The sequence below is a fragment of the Euprymna scolopes genome, chromosome 39, assembly GCF_053919585.1.
Source record: "Euprymna scolopes isolate OS-2025 chromosome 39, ASM5391958v1, whole genome shotgun sequence".
Taxonomy (NCBI): Eukaryota; Metazoa; Mollusca; class Cephalopoda; order Sepiida; family Sepiolidae; genus Euprymna; species Euprymna scolopes.
In genome coordinates this window covers 72,296,156-72,310,499 of record NC_136520.1, presented here as the reverse complement: position 1 = coordinate 72,310,499, position 14,344 = coordinate 72,296,156, and the positions used below count along the sequence as shown (strand labels likewise).

General features: G+C 34.9%; 1 protein-coding gene across 1 annotated transcript in view; it reads left to right on the top strand.

Moving 5' to 3' along the window:
* The window catches only part of LOC145263864 (polycystin-1-like protein 1), an 842,774-nt gene that overhangs the window by 582,757 nt on the left and 245,673 nt on the right, over window positions 1–14,344 (top strand). The window lies entirely within an intron of this gene.

The following is a 14,344-nucleotide window of genomic DNA, read 5'->3' as shown; positions in this document are numbered from 1 at the left end:
TTTTAGATATAGGTTCCTTGAACCTGGATCTAACTTAATAAAGTGATTTGAGCCCGAAACAATGAATTTTAAGGGGTCATAATAGGGGTCAAAGTTTTAAAAAATTAACCATTTTTTTTGTTTTTTTTGCTTTTTTTGCACAGCATACACCTCCAAACACCCGAGCAACGCCGGGCACCCCTGCTAGTATATATATATATATATATATATATATACACATTCCCTTTCCTTTCTATCTCACTTTCTCTCTGTCTCTCACCCTTTCTGTCTCTCTCTTTATATATCAAATCCTTATTGTTCTCTCTCTCTTACTCTATATATATACTAGACTACCCGTGACCCATTAAACAAAAACAAAATTCAACAAAGTGTATCCATAAAAAATAGATTTAAATAATGTTATTGGCATGCAGCGGCAACAAGTTTTTTTTTTTTTTTTTTTTTTAATTTTTTAAAGAAAACACCACCCCGTTAAGTTCCTTTTATTAGTTGACCTCATATTGCGAACGGTATTAACTTTTTTTTTCTTTTTTTCAAGGCAAAACTTGTACACCTGACTATATTTGAAATATTTCTGACCAGCAATATATATATATATATATGCTTTTTAGATGTGTCTTGTGTAGTTTTTTATTTTTATTTTTTACTTTTAGCTAAACATACAGCCATATAACTTGCTATAATAGATTACATTTCTGAATAAACTATGGGTGGAAATTGTCTTTTTTAAAAAAAAGGAAGGAAAATCAAATAAAACTATATAAGACTGATTTTATTTCGGATTCATTCAATGTTTTAGTAAACATAATTCACTTTTTCCTTATAGAAAAAGTTGTTCTTCTTTTGCTAAATATCTTGTACATTAATGAATACAAAAATAATCAGATGCTTTGGCAACTGAAAACATACGTTAACAAAAGTACTAACGCTCTATTGCGACTTTGAAAATCATAAAAAAAAAAAGATGAACGTGGGATGCAGCAAACTGTCAAGGTAACTAAGGTAACCAAAATGATTTTTAGTACTTGATGCTAATCGATTTAAAGAACAGATGTGTTATGCTGGACTTGAGAAACACAGACACATTTTTAAAATAAATGATTTAATTAATATTTATATAATTAAAATAAATGATTTAATTAATATTTATATAATTAAAATAAATGATTTAATTAATATTTATATAATTATAAAATAAATGATTTAATTAATATTTATATAATTAAAATAAATGATTTAATTAATATTTATATAATTATAAAACTTTGCGGACCTTGCTTGCTTCTTGTTTTCGACGATCAGGTGATCATATCTTTTAAAAAGGATGGCCGGTAAATTTACATACATATTAATGGCCTGGCAAGCAAGAAAAACCTAAACAAAATTCATCCCAAAGCAGCAAAACTCAAGCTGGCTTGCCAGGACGCTGTATATCTATATAACTGTAGGCAAATTGGGACATATTTTATTAGTTTGAAAATATTGGTTCTTTTTTACCAGTTTTTATTAAATTTGAACCATAGAATATAATTTTCAAAAAGCCTGCAAATTTTCAGGTACTTTTGTCTGATAGAACCAAAGACATGAGTATTTCAATATTAAATTTACCTACCAGTTTGTGCACACACACATATATATCCACAACACACATATATATCCACAACACACATATATATACACAACACACACACATATATATCCACAACACACACACATATATATCCCCAACACACACATATATATCCCCAACACACACACATATATATCCCCAACACACACACATATATATCCCCAACACACACACATATATATCCCCAACACACACATATATATCCCCAACACACACACACATATATATCCCCAACACACACACACATATATATCCCCAACACACACACACATATATATCCCCAACACACACACATATATATCCACAACACACACACATATATATCCCCAACACACACACATATATATCCCCAACACACGCACACATATATATCCCCAACACACGCACACATATATATCCCCAACACACGCACACATATATATCCCCAACACACGCACACATATATATCCACAACACACGCACACATATATATCCACAACACACGCACACATATATATCCACAACACACGCACACATATATATCCACAACACACGCACACATATATATCCACAACACACGCACACATATATATCCACAACACACACACACACACATATATATCCACAACACACACACACACACACATATATCCACAACACACACACACACACATATATATATCCACAACACACACACACACACATATATATCCACAACACACACACACATATATATCCACAACACACACACACACACACACATATATATATCCACAACACACACACACACATATATATCCACAACACACACACACATATATCCACAACACACACACACACATATATCCACAACACACACACACACATATATCCACAACACACACACACACATATATATCTACAACACACACACACACATATATATCTACAACACACACACACATATATATCTACAACACACACACACATATATATCCACAACACACACACACATATATCTCCACAACACACACACATATATATATATATATATCCACAACACACACACACACAGATATATATATATATCCACAACACACACACACACACAGATATATATATATATCCACAACACACACACACACACACAGATATATATATATATCCACAACACACACACACACAGATATATATATATATCCACAACACACACACAGATATATATATATCCACAACACACACACAGATATATCTATATATCCCCAAGACAGATATATATCCCCAAGACACAGATATATATATATATATATATATATATATATATATATATATATATATATCCCCAAGACACAGATATATATATATATATATATATATATATATATATATATATATATATCCCCAAGACAGATATATATATATATATATATATATATATATCCCCAAGACACAGATATATATATATATATATCCCCAAGACACAGATATATATATATATATCCCCAAGACACAGATATATATATATATCCCCAAAACACAGATATATATATATATATATCCCCAAGACACACACATATATATATACCCAAGACACAGATATATATATATATATATATATATCCCCAAGACACAGATATATATATATATATATCCCCAAGACACAGATATATATATATTTATCCCCAAGACACAGATATATATATATATCCCCAAGACACAGATATATATATATATATATATATATATCCCCAAGACACAGATATATATATATATATATATATCCCCAAGACACAGATATATATCCACAACACACACACACAGATATATATATATCCACAACACACACACATATATATCCACAACACACACACATATATATATCCACAACAAACACAAACATATATATCCACAACACACACACACACACATATATATCCACAACACACACACACACACATATATATCCACAACACACACACATATATATATATCCACAACACACAGATATATATATATCCACAACACACACACAGATATATATATATCCACAACACACACACACATATACATATATCCACAACACACACACACAGATATATATATCCACAACACACACACAGATATATATATATATATATATATATATATATATATATATATCCCCAAGACACAGATATATATATATATAGATATCCCCTAAGACACAGATATGTATATATATATATATATATCCCCAAGACACAGATATGTATATATATATATATATCCCCAAGACACAGATATGTATATATATATATATATCCCCAAGACACAGATATATATATATATATATATATCCCCAAGACACAGATATATATATATATATATATATATATATATATATATATATATATATATATCCCCAAGACACAGATATATATATATATCCCCAAGACACAGATATATATATATATCCCCAAGACACAGATATATATATATATATCCCCAAGACACAGATATATATATATATATATATATATATATATATATATATCCCCAAGACACAGATATATATATATATATATATATATATATATATATATATATTCCCAAGAGACAGACATATATATATATCCACAACACACATATATATTCCCAACACCTCTTGGAGGGGAGACTAAAACTTGCTGCTATGATTTTAAATGAGAAGGGGATCATCCATCATCCAGAGCCTATTTTTAGCACTGTTTTTACAGCCATAAAGTGTATCAATCATAGTCATTTGTTTTCCTAGTTTTGCATATAAATTACAAAATATTTGGTATTTCCCCAAGACCTTTGGTTTTGATGGAGGGAGAGACTAAAACTTGCTGCTATGGTTTCAAATGATTTGAAATAACAGCAGGGAGAGACTTGATTCCAAATATTTCTCATATTTTATATCTCCCTTCTTTAGTTTTCATACATGAAGTAAATTTCACAGTGTATAAAGATGATTTGATACTGGAGATATTCATAATCGTAGCCTATTTCCAAAAGAGGGGAGATATAGCATATGAGAAATATTTGGAATCAAGTCTCCTCTTGCTGTTATTTCAGATCATTTGAAACCATAGCAGCAAGTTTTAGTCTCCTCCTCCATCAAGGCTAGAGGTTTGGAGGGAATATATGGGCGTGGCTCAGAGATTAAGGAATGAGGGTAGAAAGTTGTATGTTTTGGGTTCGATTATAGCTGATTGCACCCAAATCATTTTTTTTTTTTTTAGTTTTGATATCACTACTATATATTAGGTTCAATATAGTAATGAATAAAAAAATTGTCTCTATATTAATAAACATGTAATCTGCAGGAATTAAAAATATATTTAAGTGTATCTTATGATCGGGCAATGCCGGACAGCCTGCTAGTATATATATATATATATATATATATATATATATATATATATATATATATATATAAATTTAAAGGAGATTAGAATAATAGTCTAAAGAGGTAAGTGTATTTTAATGTAATAGTGAAATTACTAGTTTAATTAAAATACAGGAAATGCTCGTTGTAATTTAGATATATAATAAGCTCGATAGTTAAATGTCCTAGAGCTAATTCAATATTAAGTAATGTGATTTATAATTTAAAATTTAAAAAAAATTTAAAAATTTAAAAATCAAATTTTAATTAAATTAAAAATCAGTTTCATAAGAAGGAACAACAACAAAGTCAATTATCTGTACGATCGTTTCGGAAATCCGTGCTTTTTATTTGTGGTATACATGAAGTCACGTAGAACAATTATACATAGTTTTTTTGGTAAGCACGGTCTCCTCATCAGCAAATTTAGGAGGATTTCTATTGAATTGAAAAGACACCAAAATAAACCTAGCATTAAAAGTAAGGCAGATGAATCTTTTAGTTTTTCTTTTTTTGAAATCAGGAACTGTATTTAAAGTAGTCATTTAGATGTTTGCTATAGCTTTTTATTTTAAAATAAAAAGCTATAGCAAACATCTAAATGACTACTTTAAATACAGTTCCTGATTTCAAAAGAAGAAAAACTAAAAGATTCATCTGCCTTACTTTTAATGCTAGGTTTATTTTGGTGTCTTTTCAATTCAATAGAAATCCTCCTAAATTTGCTGATGAGGAGACCGTGCTTACCAAAAAAACTATGTATAATTGTTCTACGTGACTTCATGTATACCACAAATAAAAAGCACGGATTTCCGAAACGATCGTACAGATAATTGACTTTGTTGTTGTTCCTTCTTATGAAACTGATTTTTAATTTAATTAAAATTTGATTTTTAAATTTTTTTTTTAATTTTAAATTATAAATCACATTACTTAATATATATATATATATATATATATATATATATATATAATGTATTCCTGTCTGGTTTTTTTTGGGGGGGTTACAAGGTGGTCACCACTTATCAAGGCCCGGAAGCCACTCAGGGATAAGGGTTATTGTAAGTACAGTACGTTAGTGTGGATATTTAATAAAGTGTCTACTTAAGGGGGCGGTTCATCAGGAATTTGTTTACGTTGGACTTGAAGACATCCAAGTTGTAGTCAAGAGGGAAGCAGGCAGACGGAACAGAGTGCCACAGGCGTGCAGTTCTAAGAAAGAAGCTTTGTTCATGGAATCTACGTTTTGATTTAGGCATAGATAAAGAGTGGGGAAAGTTTTTGACATTGGATTCATCTAGACGGGAGTTTTTCATAAAAGATTGGCGAGTGGGGACCAGAGATTGGAGTTCAGACAAACACCTGCCATGGAAATAACGATAAAACAAAGATAGGCTTTCAACGTCTCTTCTGTGGGAGAGAGGTTGCAGGGAAGAGAAAAGGGCATCCCCCACTAAACCACGAAGTCTATTTTGTACTCTGTTTATTTCAGAAAAAAAATTAAGAAAATACTAGGTGCCTTAAATAAGTTTCCCGACCTTCTTTTTTCATATGGACACTTTTATTGATAGTACACACATGAAACTTTAGTCCCCTTAGAAGTAATCTCTCCCGGCTGTAACCTCCAACCTTTTTCAAGTACGTTTTTTCGAAGTTGTAGTCTTTACGGAGTTTCAAATAAAACCCTTTGTTGAATCTACGTGGATTGATTGTTCTTGTTTCTTCACTCCTAACTGGATAGAAGCCTTAAGTAAATTAATTATACTCGTGCCAATAACCTAGTGGAAGCAAAAAAAAAAAAAAAAAAAGTAGGTTAGTCAAAATCAAATAACTATGTCGGATAGATTGCTATTTTGGTCTGACATTGAAACCCCAATATGTTACTATTTACAATGCCTCCCCACGGGACAGAGTTAGACACCAGGGTCGTTTTTTTAATGTGGAGAAAAGGAACAAAAATAAAAATTGTCTCAGTCGTGAAGGATTTGTTCTCCACTGACAGAGAACAAGAAATTGAAGTGTAGATCTGAAGAACAGATGGTATTTATTTGCTCCCCCACTGAGCAAATTAGGCACAAGGCCGTTTTTAATGTGAGGTAAAAACCAGCTCCCCTAAAAGGGGTCACTCTGGTTACCAAAAATAATAATTGTCCCAGTATAGAGGGTTTCCCCTCCATTGACTGGTACAAATTATCTTAAGTGTAGTATCTGCCGGAACAGATGGTGTTTATTTGCTCCCCCACTGAGCAAATTAGGCACAAGGCCGTTTTTAATGTGAGGTTAAAACCAGCTCCCCTAAAAGTAGGCAAAAAGGGGGCACTCTGGTTACCAAAAATAATAATTGTCTCAGTATAGAGGGTTTCCCCTCCATTGACCGGCACAAATTATCTTAAGTGCAGCATCTGCCGGAACAGATGGTATTTATTTGCTCCCCCACCGAGCAAATTAGGCACAAGGCCAATTTTTAATGTGAGGAGTGAAGGGAGGGGGAAGGGGAAAAGGGGACCAGCTCCCGAGAGGTGGGAAATGGGAGCTGGTTAAAGGTCAGGCATGTGGGGTTGCCCCCACATCTGGTCTTTGCTAGTCATAGCTAGTCATAGCTTGCAGCATCTGCCGGAACAGATGGTATTTATTTGCTCCCCCACCGAGCAAATTAGGCACAAGGCCAATTTTTAATGTGAGGAGTGAAGGCAGGGGGAAGGGAAAAGGGGACCAGCTCCCGAGAGGTGGGAAATGGGAGCTGGTTAAAGGTCAGGCATGTGGGGTTGCCCCCACATCTGGTCTTTGCTAGTCATAGCTAGTCATAGCTAGTCATAGCTTGCAGTATCTGCCGGAACAGATACTACACTTTGATCTTGACTCGAAGGCCAATAGATAATTTTGTTAGATTTCGAAGTAATCTTTTAATCTTTAACGTCTCCTCTATATTAATGACTGAAAAGTGTCCAACTTGTAATTTGCAAGTTAAATGTTGGCAGTTCATCCAAAAGTGACGTGTTAAGGTTTTATAAGCCATAAACCTTGCACGAGTCCAGTGTGACGACAACAAAGAAGACATAAAATTCGAACAGACTAATTGTCTCCGTTTGTCAGTCCTCAAAGGAAACATAAATTGTTTTATAAGACTTTTCGCTTTGTTTTATAGCTTCCCTTATATGTTTTTATGTGTCCTCGTATCAAACTATCAAAGTTTCTCTGCTTCACATTCTGTATAAAATGTAGGACGCAAATTCTGGTGAAATTCTCTTCCCTCTCCCCTTTCTGATAATCGCAAATAAACCTGATGACCGGAAGGAGGTGGGAGAACAGAACATATGGTCTCAGCAGGGTTTGGGATAGCTCCTTTGTTGTATTTTTGACTCCTTTATTTTATTTACTTATTTATTTTATTTTAAGTAGGTATATAATCTTAGCATCACTCTTGATAGTTTCTTTTTAGTATTTTTGACCCATAAATTTTATTTATTCATTTGTTTTGAAGGCCGCAATATGATCTCAATATTACTCTGGATAGCTTATATTTTTTACGCCTATTTTTTTTAAGGGGCCATATGATCTCGCATCAAAGGGGCATAACTCTGAATGGTTTCTTTTGTTTTAGAAAGCGGTTGATATTTTGATATTCACTAATAAACAACAAAACATATTAAAAATTATTTACATTATTCTCCGTCTCCCTTATGTTGCTTCTACTACCCCCTCTGTTCTCCTCCACGCACCATTTTTTTCTTTTCCATTGTAAGTTTTCATTTCTAAAAAATTCGGGTATTGAACACGCCTATCTCAATTGTTTGACAAGGTGAACATAGACACAGTTATAAGTCATCTCTACGCTTACATGACCGCCATGTGAGCATTAATCTCGGCCAAAATTTAACTTTCACAGAACTATTACTCTTTGGAAAATCGTATTGATATCTTCTCTAAAACTAATCTCCCTCTTACAAACCTCGTCTCTCTCTCTCTCACACACACACACAAACACCTCGTCTTTCTCTCTCACACACAAACACCTCGTCTCTCACACACAAACGCCTCGTCTCTCTCTCTCTCTCAAACGCCTCGTCTCTCTCTCTCTCTCAAACGCCTCGTCTCTCTCTCTCTCTCTCTCTAACAAACGCCTCGTCTCTCTCTCTCTCTCTCTAACAAACGCCTCATCTCTCTCTCTCTCTCTCTCTCTCTCTCTCTCTCTCTCTCTCTCTCTCTAACAAACGCCTCGTGTCTCTCTCACAAACGCCTCGTCTCTCTCTCACACAAACGCCTCGTCTCTCTCTCACACAAACGCCTCGTCTCTCTCTCACACAAACGCCTCGTCTCTCTCTCACACAAACGCCTCGTCTCTCTCTCACACAAACGCCTCGTCTCTCTCTCACACAAACGCCTCGTTTCTCTCTCACACAAACGCCTCGTCTCTCACAAAACGCCTCGTCTCTCTCTCACACAAACGCCTCGTCTCTCTCTCACAAAACGCCTCGTCTCTCTCTCACAAAACGCCTCGTCTCTCTCTCACAAAAACGCCTCGTCTCTCTCTCACAAAAACGCCTCGTCTCTCTCTCACAAACGCCTCGTCTCTCTCTCACAAACGCCTCGTCTCTCTCTCACAAACGCCTCGTCTCTCTCTCACAAACGCCTCGTCTCTCTCTCACAAACGCCTCGTCTCTCTCTCACAAACGCCTCGTCTCTCTCTCACAAACGCCTCGTCTCTCTCTCACAAACGCCTCGTCTCTCTCTCTCACACACAAACGCCTCGTCTCTCTCTCTCACACACAAACGCCTCGTCTCTCTCTCTCACACACAAACGCCTCGTCTCTCTCACAAACACCTCATCTCTCTCTCTCTCACAGACACCTCATCTCTCTCTCTCTCACAGACACCTCATCTCTCTCTCTCACAGACACCTCATCTCTCTCTCTCACAAACACCTCATCTTTCTCTCGCAAACACCTCATCTTTCTCTCGCAAACACCTCATCTTTCTCTCGCAAACACCTCATCTTTCTCTCGCAAACACCTCATCTTTCTCTCGCAAACACCTCATCTTTCTCTCGCAAACACCTCATCTTTCTCTCGCAAACACCTCATCTTTCTCTCACAAACACCTCGTCTTTCTCTCTTCTTTCTGCCAAAGACCTCATCTTTCTCTCTTCTTTCTGCCAAAGACCTAGTCTTTCTCTCTTCTTTCTAACAAACACCTAGTCTTTCTCTCTTCTTTCTGCCAAAGACCTCATCTTTCTCTCTTCTTTCTAACAAACACCTAGTCTTTCTCTCTTCTTTCTAACAAACACCTAGTCTTTCTCTCTTCTTTCTAACAAACACCTAGTCTTTCTCTCTTCTTTCTAACAAACACCTAGTCTTTCTCTCTTCTTTCTAACAAACACCTAGTCTTTCTCTCTTCTTTCTAACAAACACCTAGTCTTTCTCTCTTCTTTCTAACAAACACCTAGTCTTTCTCTCTTCTTTCTAACAAACACCTAGTCTTTCTCTCTTCTTTCTAACAAACACCTAGTCTTTCTCTCTTCTTTCTAACAAACACCTAGTCTTTCTCTCTTCTTTCTAACAAACACCTAGTCTTTCTCTCTTCTTTCTAACAAACACCTAGTCTCTCTTTCTCTCTTCTTTCTAACAAACACCTAGTCTCTCTTTCTCTCTTCTTTCTAACAAACACCTAGTCTCTCTTTCTCTCTTCTTTCTAACAAACACCTAGTCTCTCTTTCTCTCTTCTTTCTAACAAACACCTAGTCTCTCTTTCTCTCTTCTTTCTAACAAACACCTAGTCTCTCTTTCTCTCTTCTTTCTAACAAACACCTAGTCTCTCTTTCTCTCTTCTTTCTAACAAACACCTAGTCTCTCTTTCTCTCTCTTTCTTTCTAACAAACACCTAGTCTCTCTTTCTCTCTCTTTCTTTCTAACAAACACCTAGTCTCTCTTTCTCTCTCTTTCTTTCTAACAAACACCTAGTCTCTCTTTCTCTCTCTTTCTTTCTAACAAACACCTAGTCTCTCTTTCTCTCTCTTTCTTTCTAACAAACACCTAGTCTCTCTTTCTCTCTCTTTCTTTCTAACAAACACCTAGTCTCTCTTTCTCTCTCTCTCTTTCTAACAAACACCTAGTCTCTCTTTCTCTCTCTCTCTTTCTAACAAACACCTAGTCTCTCTTTCTCTCTCTCTCTTTCTAACAAACACCTAGTCTCTCTTTCTCTCTCTCTCTCTTTCTAACAAACACCTAGTCTCTCTTTCTCTCTCTCTTTCTTTCTAACAAACACCTAGTCTCTCTCACTCTCTCTTTCTTTCTAACAAACACCTAGTCTCTCTCACTCTCTCTCTTTCTTTCTAACAAACACCTAGTCTCTCTCACTCTCTCTCTTTCTTTCTCACAAACACCTCGTCTCTCTCACTCTCTCCCTTTTGTTTCTAACAAACACCTAATCTCTCTCTTTTTCTCATAAACACTTCATCTCTCTCTCACACAAGCACGTTGTCTTACTCTCTCACAAATATGTCTCTCTTTCTCAGATAAAGGTTATCGAGAGATTAGATCTTTATGGTATGTTATCTGTGAGTGTGTGTGTGGCATGGAAATCTGAAAGTGTGTGTGTGTGTGTGTGTGTACGATGCAATAGATTGGATATTGTTTTACATGTGAGTCTTGAGTTATGTCGAAATGAAAAACGTTCTGTCAAATCTGAGGGAGAAGTTTGTAACCATAGCAATATAATTTGCAGACAGTATGTGGTAGGACACCAAGATGAGAGTGATGGCCGTCATAGGTGTGATCTTTGGCAGTAATGTGTGCTCTCACATAGTCATAGCTAAATCAGTTTTGAAATGTCAATCATTCGGATCAATACCATTGTTGGTTTATAGAAGAAGCTGACCTTTGTCCAGTAAGAGCCTCATCAAACATCCATCTCCTGCCTTATACTGCCCCTACTAATTGTGATCCGCAGACACAAGATATAACTTCTGGAAATCAGGTTCTCAGTTAATACAAGCATACGCCTCCCTCTCATTAGTATACGCACAACAGCGTTACTGTACTATCCTTGACTACTGAATTAAACAGGATTCTCATTCTTTTGTGTTTTTTTTTCCACAAGGGAGACACCACTTATCAAGGCCCAAAAGCCATTCGAGGATTAGAGTTAATGAGTGTAAGGTGGTCACCAGATCACCAGTGTACTTATCGTTAACGGTGAAAATCGGGTATAATTTGATTATTTAAGGGGACAACTCAGCAAGAACTTGTTTACATTGGTCTTGAAGATGATCATATTGTAGTCAGCTGGAAAGCAGGCCAGCAGAAGAGAGTTCCACAGGCGGGCAGTTCTAGGAAAGAAGCTTTGTTTATGGAATCTGTGTTTAGGTTTAGGCACAAATAGAGAGTGGAGGAAATTGTTGATAGTGGTTGTAGCTTGACGAGTGTTTTTAGTATCGGAATTATTAATTAACCATATTTCATTTTTTTTTTTTTTTTTTTTTGTGATAGCAATAGTTAGTAATAAAGATTGCTGCTCATATTATTTGGAATTTTAAGACTATTGTTCTCATCTTGAGTTTTATTTTCACAATGTTTCGGTTGATGTAATCTCCAACCTTTTTCAAGTGTTGAACTCTGGAATCTTTATGTTGACCTCTGGAATCTTTTTGTCTAACTCTAGAATCTGCACGGAATTTCAAACAGAACTCTTTACTTAATTCACAAGCGTAGCATGCCCTCATTCCGTCAGCCATGACCAGGTGGAAGTCCTAAGTAATTCACAATTGTATTTTTGGTCGCGCCCACTAGCCCGACTGAACCTTCAGGTGTATCTTGTTGAGCTCGGAAATCTGCAATGGAACACTTTATTTAATCCATAAGGGCGGCATGTTCTCGTTCCATCAGCCATGACTGAATGGAATTCGTAATTGAATTTTGAGTGTTGCCTGCAACGTTGTGAAAATAACACTCAAAATGAGAACAGTAGTCCGAAGAATCCAAATAATATGAATAACCAATCCTCATCTCAAAAATTCCAAAACAAAGATTGTTCTATATTTTATTTAATTGGAATTCATTATTGAGATGAGTATTATTTATTAAATTTATTTATTGCGGACTATTATTCTCATCTTTTCTTAGTTGTTTCACGACGTTTCGGCCAACTATTCCTCTGGCCTTCGTCAGGTGGTAACTTCAACGGGATAGGAACTCCGAATCTCCTAACTGCATTCTCAGCAATCACTGCCATCCATAGTTGTTGTCATCTCACCACGTTTTGGCCAAGTAAGCCTCTGGTCGGCTTTGGTAGGATTGAAACCGCTATCTTCAGATAACAACAACTACAGATGGCAGTAATTGCTGAGAATGCAGTTAGGAGATTCAGAGTTCCTATCCCGTCACGGTTACCACCTGACGAAGGTCAGAGGAATAGTTGGTGGAAACGTCGTGAAACAACAACTAAGAAAGATGAGGATAATAGTCCGCAATAAATAAAATTAATAGATTGTTCTATTAGTCTAATATTACAGCTAATGTCCAATACATATTGGGAAAATATTGTTGTCTCAGTTTTCAGTAAACGTTGAAAATATAGAGTGAAAAGATATAATCAGTTTAATCTATTAATAAAAATTGGCAGAACCCGTGGAAATTCCACGGTAGTTGAAAAATTTTTAAAACGCATAAATGAAATGAAAAAACAAATAAAATAAAATAAAAAAAATAACAACGAATTTTAAACAATTTTTTTTTTTTTTAATTGGAATTCGTTATTGAGATGACTATTTATATTAATTTATTTATTGCGGACTATTATTCTCATCGTTATTAGTCGCAAGGAACATAGGACAAGTAATAACTTTATTCTCATCGTTATTAGTTGTTGTTTCACGACGTTTCGGCAACTATTCCTCTGGCCTTCGTCAGGTGGTAGCCGCGACGGATAGGAACTTTGAATCTCCTAACTGCAGTTCCTATCCGTCGCGGTTACCACCTGATGAAGGCCAGAGGAATAGTTGGCTGAAATGTTGTGATACAACAACTAATAAAGATGAGAATAAAGTTATTACTTGTCCTATGTTCCTTGCGACTAATAAAGATGAGAATAATAGTCCGCAATAAATAAATTTTTTTTTCAAAATTTTTTTTTACCTTTTAAAGCTAAAAAGAATTTTAAAAATTTAGATTTTTTTTTTCTTAATAAAAGAACAGATGTCAATTCACTTGCAAATTTTTTTTTCCTGAATAATTTTTTTGTAAATTATAAAAGAACATATGTCAATTCATTTGCAAATTTTTTTTTCCTGAATAATTTTTTTGTAAATTATAAAACAACAGATGTCAATTCACTTGCAAATTTTTTTTTCCTGAATAATTTTTTTGTAAATT